Below are 9,488 nucleotides of genomic sequence, written 5' to 3' on the forward strand. Positions count from 1 at the left end.
TGTCATAAAGATGCATTAAAACCATTTCTAATAGTTATACATATGTCCTATAACAGGGTGGACATTGGTGATATTTATGTGAATAATTTGCCCATAACTATTAGGATTTAATGGCCTGAGCTGGACCACACTTGTTTAGGACAAAGTTAAAAGGTCAAAAGGCAATGGATTGTAGGAATGACTCAGATAATACATTAATACAGTAGTGACACAATTTTTAATATAGTGGTACATTTGTACGAGTTATATTCTTCCTCATTGTATTTTATATTTCCTATTATTATTATTATTGTGGTTGTTGTTACTGATGCTGTTATGATTGTTGTTTTTCCTGATAATGATGGTCTTATTGTGAATCAAGTATTATCTAATGTCTTGATGTTGGTTTACACGGTGTCCAACCGGACATGAGTTTGATCGTAAGGATAGAACAAAGATCATATTGATGAATACTAGCTCTGACTGAAATTATCGTCTGATCATTTTAAGATCAAATTTGATCATACGCACATATGTTTTACAATGTCCATCTCCGTCTCCAAATTTGAATTAAATTGTTCTGTGGTCTAAAATAGGGGGTTAGTCCACCTGTGCAATCTTGTGTAAGGGTACATTTTGAATAACTTGGGGGTTCCAATTTAAAGGATACTCCAAGAACATTTAATTTTTTAGAGTGGACAGTCAGAACACATTCACTTTACTTAAACCTGCATCCACAGGATATGCTGCAGCATGTGGGTTTTTGGATTGTGCAGCAGAGAGAACTCCTAATTTGATATTATAAGTAGGCCTCATACCACTTTCTTCCTCCGGAATGTTGGTCCGCTCCTCTTCAACGGCTGTGCGAAGTTGCTGGATATTGGCAGGACCAGGAACACGCTGTCGTATACACCGATCCAGAGCATCCCAAACATGCCTTTATAGGCATTTTACTAACATAAGGAGAATGGAGAGGAGGTGAAGGACAAACTCCTTTATAACTCAAAAGACAAACTCCTTTCATAGGGAGGAAGCATCAAGCCTGGGGCAGCCTTTCGGTGGTGTCTTGGGAGGAACTGGTGCTGGTGGTTGTATTTTTTTCAGTTGCTCCAGCACCCTCCCGGCCATTTCCTCCTCCAAATATCAAGATACTTGCAGGTATCCTTGTAGGTGTCATGACACAACACTGAAATAATTGATTGATTGTGCGGTGGTCATTGTGAGAATCTTACCTTTACATCCATGTTTCAATAGCATGAATATTGTTAGAACCATGATGACAAACAGCACAAGCACAGCCGACTTGTAAACATAAAAAGAAAGAAAAGTGGAGCAAAGGCATCATGTCCATGTCTGACAGGTGAAACATACAACCAACAGACATTTGAGTTAATTGATGCTATAGCAGATTATAAGCAGGGTGAATTAAATTCTGATATCTGATATCCGTGGTATATTTAAACAATGAGGCATTAGGTGGTGTGGCATATAGGCAATATATCACACACCCCCGAGATGCCTTTCAGCTCTTATGAATTGGTTCCCAGATAGAACAGTAAAAAGCAATGTGATGACACTCAAATACCACAGCTTTTAGCAATCAGGATTCAAACTTGAGGCTTTATAATGTGGCAATAAGTTACAAGGGGGTGTGGTGTATTTCCATTATTACACAGCGAAGAGCTGTTCTTACTCACATCGCATCATGCAGGTTTTAGCCACTGGATATTGGCCATATTACCACACCTCCTCCTGCATTATTGTTTATATATATATATATATATATATATATATATATATATATATATATATTTGTTTATAAACATTAAATATAAAGTTACAACTCTTAACAAGTTTTTCTCTACAAAGTTACTAGTCTCTAGTCTCTTTTGGTCACTCAGTACAACACTAATCAAGTTAAACTTGAACACAGTTGTTCACTGAAAAAGGTTACAACATCACACCATCAAAAGGGAGACACTAGGAGGGCCTATTGTTGATCCTGGTGGCATTCCTATGGTCAACATCAGGGGCGATTCTAGGGTCAGAGCTTTAGGGGTGCTGAGCACCCAATGAGCCCCACTGCCACTACCCACCCTCTTTTCACACAAAAACAAAAAATATGTCTTATTGAAAAATAACTTTATCATTTTAACATTGGTTCAACTAACTCCAAAATCCAGATTTTTCTTTTTTTTTTTTTAGACCTTTTCAGAGCACCAGCTTAATTGTGAGAGTTCACACAGACAGCCCCCTGTAACAAACACAAAACCTTCTTCACTCAGCTGGTTTTCCTGACCGTTAACTCCATGTGCCTCCTTTTGTATCAACAGTCATCAGATTGGTTAGATTAGATTCAACTTTATTGTCATTGAACAAAGTAACAGGTACTTGGACAACAAAATGTAATTCATCTTCTGTAAATTATTTACAAATGGCCATCTCTAACATATCTGGTTGCACGCCTGTCTGAACTTTCATAAACCAATATAAGTCATCAATAAATAATAATAAAACAAGCTTCACATCAAGAGCAAAAAAAAAAAAGAAGGTAAAACCAAAAATTCCCTCTCATCCCTTATGGACTCTCCCTGTTGTTTTCCTCCTCTATTATGAAAAAATGTGGTGTAAAATAATGTTACAAAAAGTAAATGTAATATAGGCTACTTAATGCCAATAAGTTAGTATAGGAGTATGAGTAGTTATTGTTTTGCTTGCCACTATTCTCTATATGTCAATTTATTGTTGTTGTTTCCTCACATGGTTCTTCCTGCATGCTCTGCATGCTGTATACAGGTGTATTTAATAAAAAATAGAATATTGGTTCTTCCTACCACCATTCTACTAGAATAACTACCAGTTGGAGGAGTGTGTTCCTGAGTTAACACTTTATGTCCCAAATATCTCTTGGAGCCTAGACACTTTTCATTGTAAGCGGAGAGTTTGCATGGCCATGAAGGCCTGGGGTCATCAGTCAAGCCATGTTTGACAGTATATCACTGGATAATCCCCCCCCTTCCCATATGTGGAAACAACCTCTACAGTTCCTGCTTGTTTTTGGTGCCTTTTGCCCTCAAAAATGTCCATGCAGGTCAGATGATTGACAGGTGCTTTTTTCTACAGTCACATCATTGGCAGCCATACATGCACATGCCACAACACTTCCTCCACCACACTTCACAGAACAGGTGCCACAACACTTCCTCCACCATGATTAACAGAACAGGTGCCATAACACTTCCTCCACCACACTTCACAGAACAGGTGCCACAACACTTCCTCCACCACACTTCACAGAACAGGTGCCATAACACTTCCTCCACCATGCCTCACAGAACAGGTGCCATAACACTTCCTCCACCATGCCTCACAGAACAGGTGCCATAACACTTCCTCCACCACACTTCACAGAACAGGTGCCACAACACTTCCTCCACCATGCTTCACGGAACAGGTGCCACAACACTTCCTCCACCATGCTTCACAGAACAGGTGCCACAACACTTCCTCCACCATGCTTCACAGAACAGGTGCCACAACACTTCCTCCACCATGCTTCACAGAACAGGTGCCATAATACTTCCTCCACCATGCTTCACAGAACAGGTGCCATAACACTTCCTCCACCATGCTTCACAGAATAGTTTATTTGTATTTTTTATGTAACCTTTATTTAACCAGGTAGCCCGATTGAGAAAGATTCTCCTTTGCAATGGTGACCTGGCCGAGACAAAGCGCAAACGTGCAGGACAACATACAGTTACACACTGTACACAAAGTACAAAAATACAAAATGAAGTAGAGTCTGTAAGAGGTGCCATAACACTTCCTCCACCATGCTTCACAGAAGAGGTGCCATAACACTTCCTCCACCATGCTTCACAGAAGAGGTGGTATGCTTTGGCTCATAAGCAGATGCTCACCTTCTCATTACTCCTCCCTTCCCATCTTTCTTTTAAGTCGCTGAGGGTTTACTGGTCTGGCCAAGAAGGGGTTTTTATTGAACTGGGAAATAATTATTCTGTCATCCACCTCAGATATCTTTTGTAGGCTATAAGATTCTGCTCAACTTGAAAATCTGTTTAGGAGATTCAATTAATCCTTGTACATTTTCAATACGGCATTCCAAAATGCAACATTGCTTAAATATTAACAAAATGCGTTCTGAACCTTGCGCTCAAATTAGCTTGTAAATAATAATACATTCAAGGAATCATTGCACTCCAATCCAATTTTCAGATGAGAAATTACATTGAGAAACACAGAAATGCGTATACAAAACAGGTAATTTACAAACATGCAAAATGGTAAAAATCACAATATCAACTCTCAAGGGACAGAACAACTGTAGCAATATCAGCCACATCTGGAGCAGGCATGATGCAGAGGTTTATTAAGCTGACCAGTTCTACAAACATATACTGCCAAGGTCAGCCAGACATGGACAGAGACACCCAAGTCTAACTAAATTGGTAATTGGTTTATAAGAGTGAAAAGAAATCTCTGGGGTTTGTGAGAATTGCTTATATCCACGGTATATCCAAATCTTGTGTCAAGGCACTGCACGATGCATGACGCTTAAGTTCTTAGCTGTGGTACAATGATCATGTACCAAACCCGCTTGTGCCTTATTCCTTACGTATACCGATTTACTGTGATGCCAATTAAAGCAGAGAAAGAGCAAAGAGAAGTTATATTATGGTTTGGGGTGGCATTCATGCATCAGGGCCGGGCCAACCTGCCATAATGGAGTCAATCATGGATTTAACATTTACATCATGCAGCAGACGCTTTTATTATTGTAACGTTACTGAAGCTATTGGTGTACTTTCAATAAGTGCTCCCTAAAGAAATTGCATTTCTGTTTATTTTTGGAAAGTAAGTGATTGCAAAGTATTAATATCTCAGTGTCAGTTGTTGAATTAAGTTGCCTTTATCTGTTCAAGTTCGAAGTGTTTGTATTTGTCATGAAATGCTTAGTTTCCTTACTCCGTAACAGAGCAGATAAGAATAAAAACGGTATGATCTAAAGAAATTCATGTTAATGTATGATCTGTTCATATCTGTACACATCTGAGCAAAAAACAAATTTTCTGGGTGTGTACATACCTATATAAAAATGCACCTTTAGCAGGATATATTCTGATTAACCATGTATTTTGATCCATAGTAATACCACATCATTTGTGGTGTATTATTTTTTTCTTTTATATTTTACATTTCTATTTTATGTAATGTCTGTTAATGTTTTATAATTGTCTTACTACTGGCGCCGTAGGACGTTTGCCTGATACACCATGTGGCTAAACAAGTGAACTACACACAGACTGATTACAGCTGTACATTTAGATTTTGGATTTAGCTGTAAATAAGCGGTGATCACTGTACATTTCATTGTATTCTGTAATATTTACTCTTTAGTATTTTCATGAATAGAGAGTGTATGTTTCGGCTCAGTGATATTTTGACAAAGGCATGTGTTATCATTTTATATTACTAGCTATTCAGACAGTTAACCAAGCAAAAATATGAATACCTGTTAATATGAGTAGAATTCCTTATGTTGTAATATCATGTTGTTATAAACTATTTGTGTGACAATTATTTACACTGACTACACTAGTATTTTACAAATATGTTGAAATCTTTATTTTCCTACACTCACGGCGGCGACGTTCAGACATTGCACATAGTTAATCACTCACGGCGACGTAGCACATTGTTGAACACTCACGGCGACGTTCAGACGTTGCACATGTGAATTCACTCACGGCGGCGGCGTAAGAAATTTTGACAACGTCTGTAACGCCGTCGCCGCCGTGAGTGATTTACATGTGCAACGTCTGAACGTCGCCGCCGTGAGTGTAGCAAAATAAAGATTTAACATTTCAATCATGGGGGTATAACAACATATTTGTAAAATAATTAAAAATAATAAAATAATTGTTTACTCTCTTTCCACTATAGCTATGTCACTATCAGTAAGAAAGCAGTGGTAAGAAAGCTGTTGTAATAACAAACCTTTATCGGCACAAAAGGAGCACAAATGGTTGAGCCTATTTTGAGTTAATTTTACCTATAAAATATCATTATATATCTAGCAGCACAAACAAAACATTTTACGGCACAAACCAGCACGAACGATTAAGCCTATTTTGCCATAGATTTGCGCTGGATTGGGGACCATCTTTACCCAGATAAAAACCTTTAATCGCTTCTACTCCAGTTGTGCTGCTGTCATTTTAAGTATTATTCCTAAAAAATATTTTATAGTTAATTCAAAAAATATTTTATAGTTAATTTATAGTCACTCCGCCCCCCAAATCCTCCAAATTCACCCATAAATGATTTTGTTTGTGCCGTTATAGTTTTTGTGCTGCTTTCATATTTTAAATATTAAATAATATGTTATAGATCAAATTCACTCAAAATAGGCTCAATCGTTTGTGCTTCTTTTGGGTCGGTAAAATCCTTCCTTTTCAACTTTTTTTGGAAAGAAAAATGAAATGTCTAATATATAAAACGCTGCTTCAGTACAATGAAAAATGTAAATGCACAAATGGAGAACAATTGAGCCTATTTCGATGGAGTTTTTAGCATGTTGTGGGGGCTGGTGACACCATACCCTATAATTAAATATCTAATATTTAAAACACCGAAGCAGCCAAAATTAAAATTGTAACGGCAAAAAGTGCTGCTATACTTTTTTAGATATGAAATAATATTTTATAGGTCAAATTCACTCAATAGGCTCCATATGTGCTCATTTTGTGCCGATAAAGGTTTGTTTTTGCGTAATATATACAACGCTGCATCAGCACAAACGAAACTTTTAACGGCGACCTAAAGCATAAGAGATTCACTCACGGCGACGTTAAGCCAAAGAGATTCGCTCACGGCGACGTTAAATGGGAGCAAGTTGACGGTAGGTCGCTTATCTACATCTCCGTGGCAGAATCCACCCCCTATACCCCCCATAGTTTTTGACGGGTCACCTAGGTCCTGTGCTACTCCACAGCGGCGGCGACCCGCTAGACTAAAATAGTCCGAAAAAACACTCATTATAGGTGTACCGTGATTCAGGATACTGACTCCAGTACTCACCGATATGTTTTCGGAATCGGAACAACTCTAGGTAAAAGGAAAGAAGTGTGAGACACAGCTTTGGAGCAACTTGGTTGATTCACAACACTACATAACGGGTTCTCACTCTGCGTGTGTTTCGTGCTGGATGACGGTCGTGCTGAGCGGTGCAGCCTTGCAGGTACAGAGGAGAAGTAGAAGAGAAGAGGATGACACCATTTGCTAAGCGGGGATGTTTTCATTTTCATCCTTAACACATACATTTTAAACCACAAACTACGGAGTATGTTTTGGACATTATTTAACCTTGTCAAAGACGAACAAAAATGTTAGAATAACAACATTTCTTACTCCAAGTTTTAGGGGTGCTGAGCTCCATTTTAGGGGTGCTGAAGCACCCCTAAAAAGGGGCTAGCCTCGCCCTTGAGCTAGAGCAAGCTTTGCCATCATTAGGGTAACTGCCCGACACAGGATCAGTTTTCTTACACTCTCACTTGTCAATTTAAGACCTGTTAGCTCAGCAAGATGCAAGGCACCAAAATAATGACCATTTATGTTCTGAGTAACTACGGAAAAGCAAGGTGAAGCAAGTTGAATTGTCTAGCGCATTAAATACACTTACAATCCTTACAAACGCACGAAGAACAGAGATAAGACAGAAAATCCAGATGGGTCAATCCTACTATTTACTATGCCTTTTGTGTCCCAAGGATTTATTGCTACATATCTTCAGCAAATATTTGTTATGACTTATGCATTTTTAAACTCCATCTACTATAATATTAAATATGTACCTCAGAGTAAATTAAATGTTTATTAAATACTTTGTTGTCAGTTAATCCTAGCTGAATTGTCATGTCCCTCAACATTTTCAATCACCTTCGGTTATAAATATAATTTACAAAATCCTAAATATTTCAATAATTTTAATAATAATGATCTAACTACACATGTAATTGAAATCAAATATGATTTTACGATACAATACAAATTCTAATTTAATTTATGTTATTATAGAAAAAGAGGATAAAAATGGCTTGACATTATTATAGAGAACATATTTTCCTACATTATTATTGTTTAAAATATCTTTGATGAGCATAAATTAGTATGGTTTCGTAGGGAGACACTTGATTTCATAGAAAATGTGAACATTGTCATAAAGATGCATTATAACCATTTCTAATAGTTATACATATGTCCTGTAACAGGGTGGACATTGGTGATACTTAATATGTGAATAATTTGCCCATAACTATTAGGATTTAATGGCATGAACTGGACCACATTTCTTTAGGACAAAGTTATAAGGTCAAAAGGCAATGGATTGTAGGAATGACTCAGATAATAAATTAATACGGTGGTGATACATTTTTTTATATTGTGGTACGTATGAGTTATATTCTTCCTCATTGTATTTTATATTTCCTATTATTATTATTATTGTGGTTGTTGTTACTGATGCTGTTATGATTGTTGTTTTTCCTGATAATGATGGTCTTATTGTGAATCAAGCATTATCTAATGTCTTAATGTTGGTTTACACGGTGTCCAACCGGACATGAGTTTGATCGTAAGGATAGAACAAAGATCATATTGATGAATACCAGCTCTGTCGGTCAAATGATCGTCTGATAATTTTAAGATCAAATTTGATCATATGCACGTTTCATGAATGAGGGCCTGTGATCCCAAACATACACTGTAAAACCTAATAAATTCAGAAAACATTTGTCGAAACTGATTACATCTAAATATTTAAGTCCACTAACTTAATTTTGTTAAGTATGTAATTACTTAAATATTTTTTTTTACATTTTATTTCAAGTTCACTGTACATAAAAATATAGAAGAAAATAATTTCCCAATATGCATTCCCCTGTCAAGTGAACTCTAGAATTACCACCCATGACTGTATACGTTAATGACAGAGACATGGTTATTGAACACATTGATTATCACTTTGTTATGAAATAGTCAACTGTGAATACCTAATATATCCTATAAATTCTTATTTTGAATTGCAACCCACCTAGCTCATGGACTATTCCTTTTAAATGTCCTCAAAATACACTGTGCGGTATTTTGACAAGTTGCCACAAGGCACTGGCTTGCAAAGGAATGCAAAATTCCTATTGACATCCAGCACATTGTTTATATAATTGTTACAATCATTTCAGTAGTGGGTGCAAAATCTACTGTATGTTTGACTGAATGATTGGATTATTCTAGACAAATGTTGGGTTTGATGTTTCTGCAGCAAAGATGAATCAATCATTCAATGTCCATGCAAAAAAAGGATATTGAATGATTGATTTGGATAATAAAATAATTCCAAGATAGCAACCTGAAGCAGAGCATGTTGGGAACATTTTCATTTTAAACTTATAAAAATTGAGTAAAAACATAAACATTTTGAGTAATTG

Source organism: Esox lucius, chromosome 22 (genome assembly GCF_011004845.1).
Source record: "Esox lucius isolate fEsoLuc1 chromosome 22, fEsoLuc1.pri, whole genome shotgun sequence".
Classification (NCBI taxonomy): domain Eukaryota; kingdom Metazoa; phylum Chordata; class Actinopteri; order Esociformes; family Esocidae; genus Esox; species Esox lucius.